This window comes from Artemia franciscana, chromosome 9 (genome assembly GCF_032884065.1).
Source record: "Artemia franciscana chromosome 9, ASM3288406v1, whole genome shotgun sequence".
In the NCBI taxonomy this organism is placed as follows: Eukaryota; Metazoa; Arthropoda; class Branchiopoda; order Anostraca; family Artemiidae; genus Artemia; species Artemia franciscana.
The window spans coordinates 22,816,675-22,833,577 of NC_088871.1; the positions used below are offsets into that span (position 1 = coordinate 22,816,675).

General features: G+C 35.1%; 2 protein-coding genes across 4 annotated transcripts in view; one reads left to right on the plus strand and one right to left on the minus strand.

Moving 5' to 3' along the window:
- Positions 1-9,599, minus strand: part of LOC136031153 (protein seele-like) — a 66,154-nt gene extending 56,555 nt beyond the window's left edge. The window contains exon 1 of one of the 2 annotated variants that reach the window (XM_065710481.1): positions 9,512-9,599. The gene's annotated coding sequence lies outside the window, so the exon portion shown is untranslated. The remainder of the gene's footprint in view (positions 1-9,511) is intronic. The other variant, XM_065710482.1, reaches the window with a different exon arrangement.
- Positions 9,600-16,286: 6,687 nt separating this feature from the next.
- Positions 16,287-16,903, plus strand: part of LOC136031155 (cyclin-dependent kinase 9-like) — a 39,357-nt gene continuing 38,740 nt past the window's right edge. Inside the window, exon 1 of one of the 2 annotated variants that reach the window (XM_065710485.1) lies at positions 16,287-16,381. The gene's annotated coding sequence lies outside the window, so the exon portion shown is untranslated. Of the gene's footprint in view, positions 16,382-16,442; positions 16,575-16,903 lie in introns of those variants that run through there. The other variant, XM_065710486.1, reaches the window with a different exon arrangement.

The following is a 16,903-nucleotide window of genomic DNA, read 5'->3' on the forward strand; positions in this document are numbered from 1 at the left end:
ATTTACTTTCTAAGCATTTTCATATTATAAACAGTAATGTTTATAATAATAAACATTACTTTGGTGCAGCTGTTTTGAACCATACAGCTTCCCTGAAAAGGGAAGATTTAAGGGAAAAGCCTGCTTATACTTTCTCAGGTCAAAATCAATTGAGAGAAACAATTTACTGGTGCTACCATACAAAACCCAATTTAGAGAATATTACAATACCAAAGACCAATATTTAACTTTAATACATTGCCTAATATAAAAAATTTGATTAAGGTATTAATCCATTTACAAAGACAGATTCATAAAGAAATAGGTTTGAGTCTAAAAACAAATGTCCAAGGTTCCAATTCGAATGTTTTTATTTATGGTAATCAAGTAGTCAATTGAATGTTAAAAAAAAAGGTTCAATGGTGATGTTGTGTTAAATGCAGTTCTTACAACATGGTTTTCCTAGTCAATCACCAACCACTTGATTTATCCATGGAATAGATTAAACGAAGATTGGGAATAATCCATCCAAATTAGTGCGTATTTAAAACACAAGAAAGAAAAAAAAACAAGGAAGAAGGGTGTGTAGTGGGGATATTCAAATTTAAATAGGGAGCTCCAGGAAAGTAAAAAGGATTCACAAAAATCATCAGAAAATGTTTCCAAAAATAAAGAAAACATTTTAAGAGATCCCCAGCACAAACATGTAGACTCTACATTGTAGAGTCATCTCATTTATACAAATGCTGTTGAGCTACTTGAACTCTGTGGCCTGTCACAAATGGTCCACAAGAGACTGTTGGACACAACATCTAGGCAAGTAGCTAGTGGCATCAATGCTGGCACTGGTGGTGCTAGAGAACAAATACTGGTGCCAGTGTTAGGTGTAATACAACTGCTGCTGACAGCAGCAGTTGCCAGAGAGCAAATACTGGTGGCAGCTACAAGCTTACTTACCTTATTGTAGCCTATGTAAATTACACAAAGAAACGCGGAATTAAGAAACTATTCTGTTAGTTGAAACATTTTTTTTAGCTTTGCTTCACCTAGGAAAAAGACATTATATCAGCAATGGAGACTTAAGACTAAGAAAAATTTAACTATAAGAGAAAAACAAAAAATCGTCCAACTTTTTCAGAGTGATGAATTACTTTGGAGAATAGAAGAAAATCAAGTTGAGTTAATTGGAGAGCAGAGTTTGGGTGTGCATTGAGATTGCAAGAGTGGAATCTCTCCATAACAGAGTAAATTGTACAGGTGTAGGAACGGATAAGAGGAAGTGAAAGTTTGGATTATTATTTTAGTGGATTTAGTGGATATGGATATGAACTTCAGTATTGAAGATTATTTTAATAAATTTGTATAATTCGCATGTTTAGTAACCAGTATCTGGTATGGATATTAAGTTTGTGTGGCTGGGTGGTTTTCCCTGTTTGATTTTAGTCCAGATATTCCATCAGTATAATACCTGTAGATTTTGATCAGTTTACTAATTTTGTATTTCAGGGATTTATTTCATGCATTTGAAATTTGTTGTAGTAAAATAGATTGATATTTACAATTTAAGTTGATTTTATTGGATATTTCAAAGATTATCCAATTACTGTATTGCACATTGTTAGTAATTCACAATAGACAGTGCATATTGAGATTCTTGCTATATGGCAAGCATTGAATTCATCAACGCTGACTCATTAAGTAAGCAATATTACCAACAAATATTGTGCTTATTTTCGTGTTCAGCTGAGGTTTTGATCAAACTCTTGAACAGAGATAACACAACTGGAGCATGAAAATGTCTAGAATCAATGAGACCAACTAGCTCTAGGGGTGGTAGCTCATACCCAGACCATAGTAATCAGATATCTAGCTTAGTAAAGTATATACTGGAATTGACAAAAGAATGATATCATCTGTAGGATGGCAGACAAGTGAAAACACCAAGAATATTGAAAAAAGAATACAGGTTGAGATATTTCAAATTGAAAAAAGACGCCAGTTCCCTCCCATGCTCTATATCCGAAAATATTCAATCAACATAGGAATCTTGAAGACCACATTGCCTTTCCTTAATGACTAATAACGGTTCAAATAGAGATATCCTTAGCAATGTTAGATCAATTTGAGGAACTTAGCTTTTAGTTTTGAGAAACAAGGATGTATATGGTTGAAATGTATTAGATAACATTAGCAATGTTAGATTATTTTGAGGAAATTAGCTTTCAATTTGAGAAAAAAGTATATATATGGTTAAAATGCATAAAGATGTCCTTAGCAAAGTTAGATCCTTTTGAGGAACTTAGCTTTTAGTTTTGAGAAAACGCCTCAGGTAGGGAATTTGCTTTGTAGCAGATGTTTATACGGATTCAATTTTCTTCCTATCATCTTTATTTATAGGGTAACATACTGGAGAGCAATATTCAAGGATAGGGCGGACCTTTGACTTTTCTAGATTAAAAAAAAAAAATTCAAGTTAAACTTCAAAAATACTCTTTTAATTCTAGACAATGTAAACTGGGCTCTACCCGAGACAATCCTCATATGCTCATCAAACTTTAATAACGGATCAAATAATATGCCAAGATCGTGGATAGTCCTCACCTCTGCTACCTTGGCTACTTCCAATTTTGGTTACTTCTTTGACTACTTCCAATCAAATACTAAGGATGCGAAATTCCAACCAACTTTCTACAGAGTTAGTGCATGACAGCGCACTTTGAAGTGTTTAAAACCATATAGTTTACCCTGCACCATTCACTTGAACTTTCTATATCCTCCTGGAGTAGTTTTTCATCTGTCATATGTCTCTGTAGAACGGACAGATGGATATACTAGTGACTCAGATGAGTTTCACTCAAAGTTACAGGAGCAAATAGACCGAGTCTTTGGTAGAAACATGGTGTTTTTACTAGGAGATTTAAAAGTCCAGGTTAGTAGAAATAGGGATAGATGATATTCTAATCTAGGTAAATTTAGTGAACTGAAGACTGTAAACAAAAGTCTGGCAGGATACATACAAGATACTAGCGTACATAGGAGTGCTATAATTCATGTTAAAAGTAAAGAGCATCATCTAATAGTATCCAGGGTAAATTTAAAGCTGATATTTCAGAATTTTTTCTTGTGAAGTTATGATATTGGTAGACTCCAGGATAAGAATTTGAGCAAATCTTTCCAGGAACAGTTAAATACTAAACCAAAGAAATTAAAATTTGACAATGTGTAAGATGGATGGACTGAATAACTTTAGGGAAACAATTTGTGAAGCTGCTGATGGTGTTTTGGGAAAGAAAGCTAGGACTCCATCTGGAAATATTAGTGGAACAGCTTTATGTTTAACTGAGAGAAGAAGGGACTTGTGCAAGAATTATCTGAGTGATGGATCGTACGAAAACAAAAGGAATGTAAAGATAGTGGAACAAGCTTTAAAAATATGAATTATGGGGATATGATGTGGAGGCCAGGACAAAATTGCCAAGAGTCTGGAAGATGCAGCTAGACAGTATAATAATCAAATACTGTAATGACATGATAATAAATTCAGAGATAGTGGTCAATCTGGACTTGTCCCAGTTAAAGACAGGAATGCGGTCACAATTAGTGATAAGAAAAGAGTTAAAGAGAAACATTTTAAAAATGTGCTAAAACAAGATAGAGTTGCAGGAAAAGATACAGAGGAAAATAAAAAGTTTGTGATACCTTGGATGTGAAGGAAGATTTGTTTTGTGAGGAAGAGGTAGTGAAGTACTAAAAGGATTAAAAAATAATAAGGCTCCAGATGCTGATATGTGGTAAACGAGCTTCTCAAATATGGCAACTCTGAGGTTAGAAACAAGTTACTGGGGATTTTGAATATGATTTTGAAAAAGGGGCAGTACCTAGTGATTTAAAAAAAAACCTTAAACAAACCACAGTAAAAAAAAAAGGTGATAAGAGTGAGTGCAGTAATTATCAAGGCATTAGCCTGGTCTCTATAGGTTGCAAATTACTTATTAATATGATACTTTTTAGACTTAGAGATGCTGTAGACATAGTTTTATGTGGAGAAAAATGTGGTTTAGAAAAGGAAGAGGATTTGTCAATCAAATTTTTGCTCTTAGGTTAATAATTGAGAAGTGCCTGAAATAAAGAACACCCTTTGGCCCTCATTTTTATAGATTATGAGCAAGCTTTTGATTTTGTTGATAGAAGAGCTTTAGCAAAGGTTTTACCCTTGTATGATATACCAGAAAAATAAATTAAAGTGATTGGTTTTATGTACAAAAATAACATTGCTGTGGTTAAGGTAGGAAATGAGGTCAGCAACTGGTTTCAAATTAAATCAGAAGTTAAGCAGGGTTGTGTTTTGTTGTCCTTTATATGGATAATTGTGATGGATTTTGTCTTAAGAAGCACAGGAAAGGCAATGGGAGAACACAGAATCAAATAGGGAGGAAAAACTCCCTGGAATTTTATGACGATGATGACAATTAAGCATCTTAGATGAAAGTGTGAGCAAAATGAATAAACTTTTAGAAGTGTTGTGAGTTCAGGGTGCTAGAATAGGCAAAAAAAAATGTTAAGAAGACTAAGCCACTAAGGCTAGGAATCAAAGATGGAAATATGACATTAGGCAATGAAATGATTGATCAGATGGACAGCTTCACTTACCTTGATAGTATTATTAGTGCAAAACGCAGAAGCAGTGAAGATATTAAATGCAGAATAGCCAAGGCTCAGGGTGGTTTTTCATAGTTAAAAAAAAGTTTGGAAGAATAGGAGGAAAAGTGTGCAAACCAAGATTAGAATATTATAAGGTACGGTGATGGCAGTTGCCAAGATGGCTTGGAAGCATGGGCGTTCTGAAAACCAGATTAAGATTTGCTAGATGTTTTCCAAGAAACTGGCTACATATTGTCTTGGGTACTTAGCTGACTAATGGTATTTCAAACAGTAGGTTGTGTTAAAAGAGTGGTTCAATCCCACTTCCTAAGGCTAGAGTAATAAAAAGGTTGAGAATGCTAGGGCACATTCAGTGGATGAAGGATGATAGATTGCCAAATATTGTCCTTCTCAGCAAACCGCCCAGGGCTAGAGGGAAAGCAGGTTATCTGCAGTCAAGGAGGGAGGATGTCATAAAGAAATATTTGAAGGAAATGGAGACTTCCTGGGAGGGTGCAAAGAGGAAGACTTTGAACATATGTGGATGCAGGATGAGCATGCATAGCTATGTTGGCCTCAGGCAGCTTGGTGCTGTGCTGAGTAGATGGTAGTAGCAGTAGTAGCATTAGACAGTAAAAAAATAATACGTGATATTTTGATCATATATACAGTGACTATCATTAGCAGAAATGCTTCAATATTTCTGCTGATGATGATAACTGTATATATGATCAAAACATGAGTATATTTGGTGATTTTTTCATGATCTAATAAAAGGATTTATCCTGTTCAAATTGTTATAAATCAAAATATGAAATTGCTATCCTGCTAAAAATAGTCTGAAGGTCAAATAACAATCCCTATGGGAACAACTATTTATTTTGTTAGATACTGGTTTTATATTCAAGTATGAAGAAAAAATTTTTTTTTACTAGAAACCTGACTGTGACGGTCACAGCAAGCCCAAAAAAGAGAGGTCAAAGGAAACACTTCAGCCAGCAACTTTCCTCAACTGTCCGCAGTGCAAAATTAAGAACAAAAATTGCAACAAAGACTACACTGCCTTTCCATAACAAAAAGCACAACTTAAAAACAATAGCAAAATTTTTATTGAGGCAGTGGAATTATTCTACTGTCTTGAAAAAATTTCTCTATTGTTTCCAAGTTGTGTTTGTTTGTTAATTAAGAACAAAACATGCATACAAAAGTAAGCAGGGCAATATAAAAAGAAAAACAATAAATAAAAGAGATTGTTTCTCAGGCAATGGTGACAAGTCAACTGAATAAAAAAAATTCTATTTTAAATGGCAATTCAAACTTTCAAGAGGGAATCTGTTTTTTATAAGGTCTTTTTGAATGCTAATCACTTTCCAAGCACAGTATAATCAGAGATTCTACTATAATGAAAAAAGAAATCACCAATGCAACAGCACAAACACATAAAAAAAAAAAAATAAGATAAAAAAAAAGGAGAAAAGAAAGACTGTTTTCCTACATTAGTAATTAATAGGGATCAGTACAAATGACAAGTTGTAAATATGATTTTTTTCACAAAATAATATTTTGCTACCTAATACAACTCTCTGATAATATCATTCCTGCAAATCAATAAGCATTCAAAAAGCCTTACGAAAAAAAATATATCACTTGAGTTTTAAATTCCTGTTTGATATCAGGTTTTTTATTCAGTTGTTTTTTAGGTTTTTTATTTCAGGTTGTTATTCAGTTATTCTACCTCCACCTCTTCTCCCTCTAGAGGGTCCTGGCCTTTGATGATCTTTAAAACCTGTGTGTTATGAAAGTGAAACCTTGTGGAATGGACCTTCTGCTTAAATAAAGTACAATAAAATTGTTTTTATCTTCACAACTTTGCTCAATCCCAATTTATAAGGTTTTAAAGATATGCAAGTACATTTCCTAAATTTTGAAGAAAATAAATTGATATGGCTTAAAATTCTATTTAAATAACAGGAATTGCGTTTTTAGAATTAAAGCAAAAGAAAAAGAAACTGATAACTAAAGATCAAGGTATATAAAATTGGTAGCTACTGAATGAATGCTGGAAAAAGTCTTTCAAGCAGTAGGTTCATTTCTAAAGGTTTCAATATTATAACATAATTATGTTTAATATCAATACTTTATAGATGGATTGTAAAGTTATCATAGGTCAGTGTCCTTTGGACAGGGAATGAATGGAGAGAGGTACCTCAAAATACCCCCTAGGGTACTATTCAAGGATTTGGATTCATACCTTTTAAATACCTTAAATTGCAGCTTGGAGTGATATAAGGATTATCCATCCTTGTGATGCTCCATGAAAAAAAGAATTCGTTTGGTGTAGATTGTGGCTGTTAGACTAGACTCTTGTGGAGGACTCTGCAGCTTCCCAATTGTAAAGGAACTCCTGGCAGAGCCATTCCCTATCAAGGTGGGACTAGAACATGTCAGTTGAAGTAGCAGAAACTGTTTCTGCATACTGATGATTCTTTGGCTGAATAAGTGGCTTCTATGTCTACTCGTGGAATGCTGCATGGAGAGCTTCAATGAATGTCCTCTAGTACCAGAATGCAAGGGCTGTGCAAAGAGAATTTTCTCATGCCTGAGAATTTTATTCACCAGTAAAATTCTGCTTTAGCTACTATTGGCTATATTGGAAAGGGGTAAGGTTAGGAAAATGAAACTTTCAGGGATGAGTCTAAAGGCTGAAGTTTATCCCAGGAAGGTATTTTGTAGTACCTACCTCTACTTCTTCTCTTTCTAGAGGGTCCTGATCTTTGATGACCTTTAAAAATCTTTGTGTTATAAAAGTAAAACCTTGTAAAATAGATCTCCTGCTTAAATGGAGTACAACAAAACTGTTTTCAGCTTCAAAACTTTGCTTAATCCCAATTTCTAAAGTTTTTAAAGATATGCAAATACATTTCCTAAATTAAAAAAAAAAAAACTGAAAGTGGCTTAAAGTTCTACTCAAATATCAGGAATTGCAATTAGAGAACTAAAGCCATAGAATAAGAAACTGATAACTAAAAATTATGGTAATGTGTTGTTTTGTCAAAATTTAAATACATATTGACCTTTTGTGCAGGCTGATTTCAGGACCCTTTAGATAGAGAAGGAGTGGAGGTATGTACTTCAAAATACCTTTCTGGGACAAACCAATGATGAAAGTCTAATTTTCATAGCCTAACCCCTTACTAAGATAGTCAAGAGTAACTACAGTAGAATTTACCTATTCACCTTCCTTGAATACTTTCTAGGATAGAGAAAAGCCCCTTGTCTAATAGTGTATTTATTCAGATTTTATATAGCCTAAAGTTACATCTAGGTCCAACAGGGGTGGTAGTGTTTTTGCCAGATTGACAAATTTTGTATTTGGAAAATGTTTCACTTGGGGAGATGGATAACCTACTGTTCTTAATTTGTTAATAATTGTTAATAAATCTTATATTGTTAAATTGGGCCTGTTTCCTTCAGAATCCTGTTCCACCTTTTTAGAATATTTGGCAGGCCTAGCCTAATACAAATATTTTTTTAGTCAGTGGTAATAAATGGATGGCAAGTGCTGTTTACTGGTCAATTCAGCAATGTTACTGACTAATGCATTATACTTAACCAATATAGATTGGATATTGTAGGACTCTCTAAAATACACCTACCTTCCACTGTTGAAGAAAGGATCAACAATGCTAGTGTGATAATGAAGAAATTGACTAATCTTCTGAAATTAAAGAATAATTTCAGTTAAGATGAAAATAGGCAAAACAAAGGTGCTTGGCTTGCCAGTAGTAAGCAGAACAAGAACAAGTTGGTGGCTGGAGAAAGAGAAGCCTGTCAGTAAAGGATCACAACTTGATTTTGGTCCTTTAGTGGCCTAGTAGAAGTATCTGAATTAGAATGCAAACATTGCCTTAGGATTAATTCACCACCCTTCACAACAAGCCCTGGAAGTTTCAACTTCACACTCCACACCATTCCTAAGATTTATAAGCTGTGAGGATTCTCACTGTGTACTTTTAATGGCTTGTTATCTTAATGCAATACTCAAAAGTTCTTCTGTTCACATGGAATCTTACTTTCCCATAGGCAATCCTGAATAAGGTTGGGTAAATGATTTACTTTTGTTCCAAGGGCTCTAAAGTGCATATTACTGCATACAGGCCTAGCAAGATTCTGACAATTGTAAATTGTTTCTTTGTCATTATTAGAGAAGCATATCCATTTCTGGTTGACCCTTTTCCTCCATGGGGCAAACTAAAAATGTTTAAAGTGGGCTTGATAACAGGTAACATTGCCTATAGAGCAAATTGTATTAGTCCTTGAGTACTGAAGGCAGTGAGGCAAGGCATGTATTCTATGTTTATTTGATAAACCTAAATTAATAAAATTTAGTTTTATCACTCTTTGTTGAATAAATATTTTTTAGTTTTATCACTCTTTGTTGAATAAATATAGAATACAAACCTTGCCCTGTTGCCTGCAGGGCTCATGAACTAATACACTTTGCTCTATAGGTTGTAATTTTACCTGAAAGAAAGCCCATTTTACACATTTTTAGTCTCATTGGAGAGGGATTTTAAAAACCTAAAAAATGGATGCACTTCTCTAATAATGACAAGGAAACCATACGCAATCATCGGAATATTGCTATATCCAGTAATACGCACTTGGAAAGAAACTAAAAATTTACCTAAGGTTGTTTAATGAACTTCTTTAATTATGAATTTAATCTCAACAGGGGTGGGCAAAACAAATAAGAAATGGCCATATGAACAAAAAGGCTTGGAAAAGGGAGACATGATAACTAATATATGAGATTGATATTTTTAGAAAAATTGGAAATATTTGTTAGTTGACAGTACACTGATGGAAAAGATCTTTACAGAAAACTTACTTAAACTTTATTAGATTATTCAGATGCTTACAGCTCAATAAATCCTGCCAAGTTGCCAGCGTTTCGTAGCAAAACAGAAGTGGGCCCACTGGACTTGCATAAGCCGGGTATTTGAATGAGCCAAATTGCAATTTAAAGGATTGTTATGAATATATTTAGAAAAAGTGTCTTTGAATTGCATTACACTGGAATAAAAAGTCTTTTCTTTCTTGAAATGGAGATCATTAAATAGATGGACAGTTGATTAAAGGTAATCAGCAGCATTTAATCCACATTCGCTGAAGTTTTGTGTACTCTTATAAGAACAAATAAAAATTTTTGCTAGATCTACCGGCTCCAGTAAACAATTTTTAGAACAGCAACTGCTCCAGCTACCAATTATAAAAGGAAAGTCCTTTGAAACTGTCAAAAAATCAAAGAGGAAAGAAAATTAATTTTGAATGAAATTCGAAGTCAGAATACGAACGAACTTCTTGATCCTTTGAGGAAGACTGTCTAAGAAAGTTGTTTTGAATGATTTAAGAAGAATACATAGTAAAATAATAAAATATTCTGAATGAAAATTTTTATTTTTAGATTTTAAGTAGTTGGTGGGGCGCTTCGCGCCCCCCCCCCATCCCCCCGCGCGCGCAAGTCGTTACGCGCCATATTAATTACGCGCCATTGTAGTTTTGTCCCTGTGTCCAACCTGTGAATAAAGATAGATATATATATATATATATATATATATATATATATATTTATTTAACTACGTAAAACTTGCGAATGTACAACATTCTTGGCTGTCCCATTGTCTGTGCATATAAATAGATTGTCAGGTTTACCGACTCTTGAACATGCAACATAAAATTGTCCATGGGAAAAACAATCTGTATTCAGATCTATACCTCATTATTCTAATGATTGCCCTTGAGCTTTGTTGATGGTGATTGCTAATCGAACATTCCCTGTGTCCCTGTCGTCATTTATATATCCCCCTGTGCCCCTCGACATTCCCGTTGTTGTTGTTTCACTGTGTCCCGGTCGTCATTTGTGTCCCAGTGTCCCAGTCTGTAATTTCTCTTTGAGTGTCGTGGTCGTCATTTATATTCCCTGTGTCCCGGTGTCCCGGTCGTCATTTTTGTCCCGGTCGTCATTTGTGTTCCGGTGTCCCGGTCTGTAATTTCTCTTTGAGTGTCCAGGTCGTCGTTCATATTCCCTGTGTCCCGGTCGTCATTTGTGTCCCGGTGCTTTGTTGGTGGTGATTGCTAATCGAACATTCCTTGTGTACCGGTCACTTTCTCTTTGAGTGTCCCGGTCGTCATTTATATTCCCTATGTCCCGGTCGTCGTTTGTGTCCCGATGTCCCGGTGTGTAATTTCGTCAATTAACAAACATGACGTCAGTTGGCACACAAACATGACGTCACTCGACACACAGACAACTTATTTTTATATATATATATAAGATGTCCCGGTGTCCCGGTCGTCATTTCTGTCCCCATGTCCCGGTGTGTAATTTCATCAATCAACAAACATGACGTTAGTCGACACACAAACATGACGTCACTCGACACACACATAAACAACTTATTTTTATATATATAGATTGTTGTTTGCAATGATATCTTGACAATACAGTTTAAAAAATAAAAGCTCGTTGAATCAATTTCAAAGCGAAATTACATCCAATTTTGAAGTGGTTTAACCGTCATTTTTTCACAGTATTCTTTAGATCTTGAGCTTATTAAAAATTTGCTTGCAAACAAAGGTGAATTTTCATTTTTCAATTTTCATTCGAATCAATGAGAAACCTTTTACCGAACAAAATGTGATAAAATAGAAAGTAGCGAAATTTTGAGTGAGTGCAATGCAGTTTTAAAAATCAACGTATCTGGTATGTCTCTGCGTAAATCCTGTTGCTGTGGCCCTGTAAAACTAAAAACTGGAAAAAAATTGTGAAAAAGGTAAAAAGAAATACAATAGGAATAGTAAAGGATTTAACTGACGTAACATATTTTTCAAAAAGTGGTACGAAGCTTCAAATATTTTTTATACGCAAAAATACATCTATTAATATTACTGATAAATTGTCGAGTTAAGTCACTAGCGAAAAAGATTATTGGTAATTTCACCACCATCATCTACAGCCTGGAGCTTACAGAAAACAAAGTTTTGCTTGCAACCTCTTGTTTCTATCTCTCAAATAGCTATGGAGGTCTTTTTCATTTTGGCTCGGCCAGGAGTCGGTTTTAACTTTGCTCATGGCTTTTTGGTAGCTAAAATTCTAGGTTGCAGATAAGAACCAATTGAGCGGTAAATTCCGAGACAAAAAACGATAACTCTTTAATTTTCCATTGCACTTATTTCCCGATTATTTATGATCTTATTATGGATAATTTAATGCACAGCGCTACTAATGCAAACGGTCTTATGAAAATGTTATGGACCATTGTCTTGCAAAACTAGGCACTTTTTAAAAATATGTTTTCCATTTGCTAAAAAATAGAAAAAGAATAGCATAGAATTCAATCTTACAATATATCGAAATTAGTATTTACTTCATCCTGGATTCCCACTAAAAAAAAGGAAAAAAAGCAGGGTGTGTGGCATCATTTCATTCTTGCATCAATCAACGAGAATTATCAAATTTTCAACCATGAAAGGAATACGTCTGTCTAGCAAGCATTTCAAGTTATTGTAGTACACGTATTATTAGAATGATGCCAAAAAGGCACCGAAAAAAAACTTACTGATAGCATTTACCAAATATCGAATTCCAATTAAAAATATTTTGCTTTTTGTTTTTTTTTCTCTCTCTCTCTCTCATCGTGCTGGTTTCTCTTATAGCATATTTTCCTGTCTCTGTATGTGTTTTCCTGTCTCTGTATTTGTCTGTGTGTGTTTTTGTCCCTGAATCTGTGTATTTGTGTTTTTTTTCATTTTCTAATCTTTCTCTATCTTTCTCTGAGTTTGTCTGTTTCTATACTTGTCTTTGTGTCTTTGTGTGTCTGACTGAATGTTTTTCTGTTTCTTTTTTTGTCTTTGCGTGTTTATGTGTCTGACTCTGTGTGTTTGTGTGTGTCAGTTTTGTCTCTCTCTCTCTCTCTCTCTCTCATCGTTTCTGTGAGTCTGACAATGTGTTTGCATGGCCCTGTATGCGTCTGAGTATGTTTGTCCCTGTCACTTTGTTTGTCTTTGTGTGTCTGACTCTGTGTGTTCGCCTGTCTCCGTGTGTGCGTGAGTGTGTGTTTTGTTATCGCTGTGTTTTTCTTTGTTTGTTTGTGTGTCTAACTCTGTGTGTTTGCGTGTTTTTTGTCTCTTTCTCTCTCACCGTGACTTTATATCTGTGTTTTTGCCTGTCTCTGTTTTTGTCTTTTTGTGTCTATGTGTCTAACTTTGTGTCTTTATGGGTTTTTTCTCGCTCTCTCACTGTGCCTGCTTGTCTTACAGTGTGTTTGCCTGTCTCTGTATGTGTTTTCCTGTCTCTGTGTTTGCCTTTGTGTTTTTTTGTCTCTGACTCTGTGTGTTTGTGTTTTTATCATTGTCTAATCTTTTTTATCTTTCTCTGTGTTTGCCTGTTTGTCTTTGTGTGTTTCCGTGTCTGAGTGTGTGTTTTCCTGTCTCTATGTTTGTATTCGTGTGTCTGACTGTGTGTTTGTGTGTGATATTTGGTGACAAGCAGACTAATAATTGACGAAGGCCTTTTGAAGTTCGGTAATTGGATTAGTCAAGTGAGCTGGGATGAGATTTATAAGCAAGAGCGTACACATTCAGAGGCAAGTATGCTACAAGAAAAGCTACAGTGCGCATATAAGTTTTATTTTCCCAAAAAAACTTCAAAACATCGTTCTGCAGATCGTGCTTAAATCACTAAGAATATAAAGACGCTCTTTCTAGAAAAAAGGCGGCTTTTCTGCGAAGGCAAGCGCGAACAAGCAAATAAACTAAAAAAAAAAAATTCGGAAAACGACAAGAAATCAGGCCCTTGAATTTACAGAAGGAAAAGTGAATCATTTGTTCAAGTCAAAGCATAGCCAGTGATACAGAGAAACTAAAAATATAGTTAGAAATGAAGAGAAATGAATGGATTTTGATTTATGAGAAAAAGAATTTGAAACTGCAAATAAGCTAAATGCCAACCTGGTTAATATTGTCCGGTCAATCCATCCTCTACCAAAAAATGAAATACCGAGTCCTGCCCTTGATTTTTGTGATTTCCTATTATATTGCCTAATAAAGTTAAGCGTTTTGAAAAGAACTAGTGTAACATCGGCTGATATCCCTATGGATTTAATTAAAGTGGTCCCCGACAGATTATGTTTCCCTTTGGCCCATTTTTTAATCCAATAACAAAATCTGGTGATTACCCATCCATTTGGAAAAATGGATATGTTACACCAATCCCAGAAAATGATACACCAAATGATTTTTCTGGAATTAAACCAATTACAATGACCCTGTGCTTAGCAAAGTTTATGAGAGTTTTTCGGCTGCTTGGTTAAAGGAGCAGGTAACTGAAGTTATTGATACAAGACAGTCTGGAAACAAGCCCAGAACGTTCACTGCCCATTATCTGGTAAGTATGATGGATGCAATTCTCAAACACCTGGATGAACCTAAACGTTGGACTAACCTGATAGCAATTGACCTAAAGAAAGCTTTTGACCTTATTTGTCATAGTACACTGATAAAAAAGCTCTATTCTAAGTTTAATGTCCACCCTTTTTTAGCGCGAATTATAGCTAATTGCCATGCAAATAGAACACAGCGTACCAAGTACAAATCAACTTTTTCCGATGAAATGTCCATATTTTGTGGAGTGCTTAGGGCACAATACTGGGTCCACTTCTTTTTCTAATCATGATAAAGAGCTGGCAATTAGCACACAAGATCGCTGGAAATATGTTTATTGCACTGGACTTATCTATTGCAGAACTGTGCTACAAAAATATTCAAAGCAGTACAGCTACCATCATGGCTGATATATCGCATGATGCTGCTGCAGAAAGGGTGGCTGTTAATGTCCAGAAGTCCGTTGTGCCGACTTTCTCTTCTCTTAAAAGCAACCCAGAACTTTACCCTCCCTTCCCCCTTCCAGCCATGTAACTCAGCTTAAACTGCCTTGGGTGTATCTTATTGCTGATTTAAAATTGGAGAAATGATGCTCCGGAGAGTTAATGCAGCTATTAGCTCCCTGAAGCTGGTGTCTCGACACGGAATTCCTTCAGATCCCCTTTTGTGAGTATATACCTCTTTTATTTAGTCTTGCCTTGAATAATGTTCACCCTTTTGGCACTACGTATTAACGCAAAAGCAGTCGAACGCGATTGAGAGAGTTCAATTTTGGGCATTGTTGGTAATCTCAAAAGCGCCAAAACTCCCTTTCTGTGCCCTCCTTGAACAGTTTTGCCTAGATTCCCTTGCTAGCCGTCGACAAAAACTGCCATTCCATCGCTCCATAGTAACCCCCTGATTTCAAATCATATCGAGAAAGACCTGCAAAAGCAGTGGCAGAAGCTTTACCTCGTATACAGCCAATCAATGTGTCTCAAAACAGATATTTGAAAAGCTTTGTTCTCTCGTTTGTAAAGTTTTTTAATGTTACTGCTAGTAAGTAAGAATAGCTAGAGCTTTAGTTCGTTATATATATTATATTTTGACTAGTCAGCTATTGTGTATTGATTTTAAATGGACGATTTGATTTATTTCAAATTATCTCATGAATGTTGACTATGGATTGTACAAGTATTTGTGTTTTCACGATTAAATCGAGTATTTGGTTTGTCCGCTGCTTTAGTTCGTTAGTTATACTTTGTTATATTTTGATTAGTCAGTCGTTGTGTACTGATTGTAAGTGGATGATTAGAATCATTTTATATAATTTAATAAGCGTTGAATATAGATTTTATATCTATATTTATATTTTGACGACTAAACGATTATTCGGCTTGTCCGCTGCCTGTTTTGGAAATAAATTGAATTGAATATGAACTTTCGGTCTAGTGACCATACGCACGGGGCTTAATTGGTGTCGTAGTCAAGATTACAACTTAGCAAAAAATACCTGTTCATACAGGTATCAGAGTCTTTATCCCAGGCGAAAAAATCGGTCAATTTGAATCAATTCAGCAGAAACTAACACTGGATTTCAACCAATTACATTGAAGATTAGTGGCAAGAGATGTAACAGAAATAGAAAGTAAGCCAATGTTGCAAATATTAAATGGTATAAAATTAGAAGCCTGCAAGATGAATTCTCATACAATCATAACAATATTTTGTATCCTTGGAAGTATCCATTTGATTTATAGGTTTAATTTGGCTTTCAAACAATCTTGGCTCTCTTAGCATTTTTATTGTCCATATCCTTCTTTTGCCATATATATTTACCAGAAGCACATATAGTCCCAATTCGGAAAATCTCCACACAAAAGTCTTGAACCTCCCGATCCATATTCTTCAACTTTCAATTCTTGCGCCTAATTCAGGGGCCATGATTAATTGGTATCGCATAACCATGCGATTTGTTGTCCTTGCTGACCAACCTTCTAAGGCTAGACCAAAAGCCGATCGTCCCAGAATGGGGTGGGAGGTTGTCGCAAAGAAAGATTTAAGGGAAATGGAAACTTCTTGGGAAGGTGCGAAGTGGGAGGCTGTAAATAGACTGGAATGGATGAGAAGCCTGTATAGCTGTTTCGGCCTCAGGTGACTTAGTGATGCAGTAAGTTGTTAGTAGTGGTAGTAGTACCAAACCTACTAAAAATATGTTTATCTTGCAGCTTCGAAAACGATGCTATCTATTAAAAAGATAGAGCGAATTATTTAAAAAATTAACTTTTTGCTTTCATCATTGGAGTGTGTTGAGACAACTTGAATCCTTTAATTAGATGTATATAATTTGTTACTAAAGACAGTTATTTATTTGACTAGGCATGAAAACATAGGCTTAGGATAAGCATAACAAAATCTCTTGTCTGTCAGTTGCCATTCTTTATAACCTATATTGGCATCTAAATTTGTCCAACCTTAACAGTGTATGAGATTTGGATGTGTTTTTCTAATTTTAAGATGCTGTGTCCAAGGTATGACAGGTTTTTCAAATCTTAGGCTCAAGCTAAATATATGTCCAATATTAGCCTAGGCCCCACTGTTTATAGTGGCTAGCTGTTCAACTGCAGGGTATACATATTCCATCTGATTGGCTTACAACTTGATTTGACAAGGGGAATGGTTAATTTTGGAAAAGTCATCAGTATAACTTCAGTGTTTCATTGGGGCAGGGGGGTAAATAGGGTCCATATCTAGGTTGTCAAGTGGCATGGGATGTATAATGATTTTTCTCTAAATTATTGGGGAGAAACCACTGTCTCCAAAGAAATGGCTCCCTTGAGAAAAGTACAGAGTAGGCCAA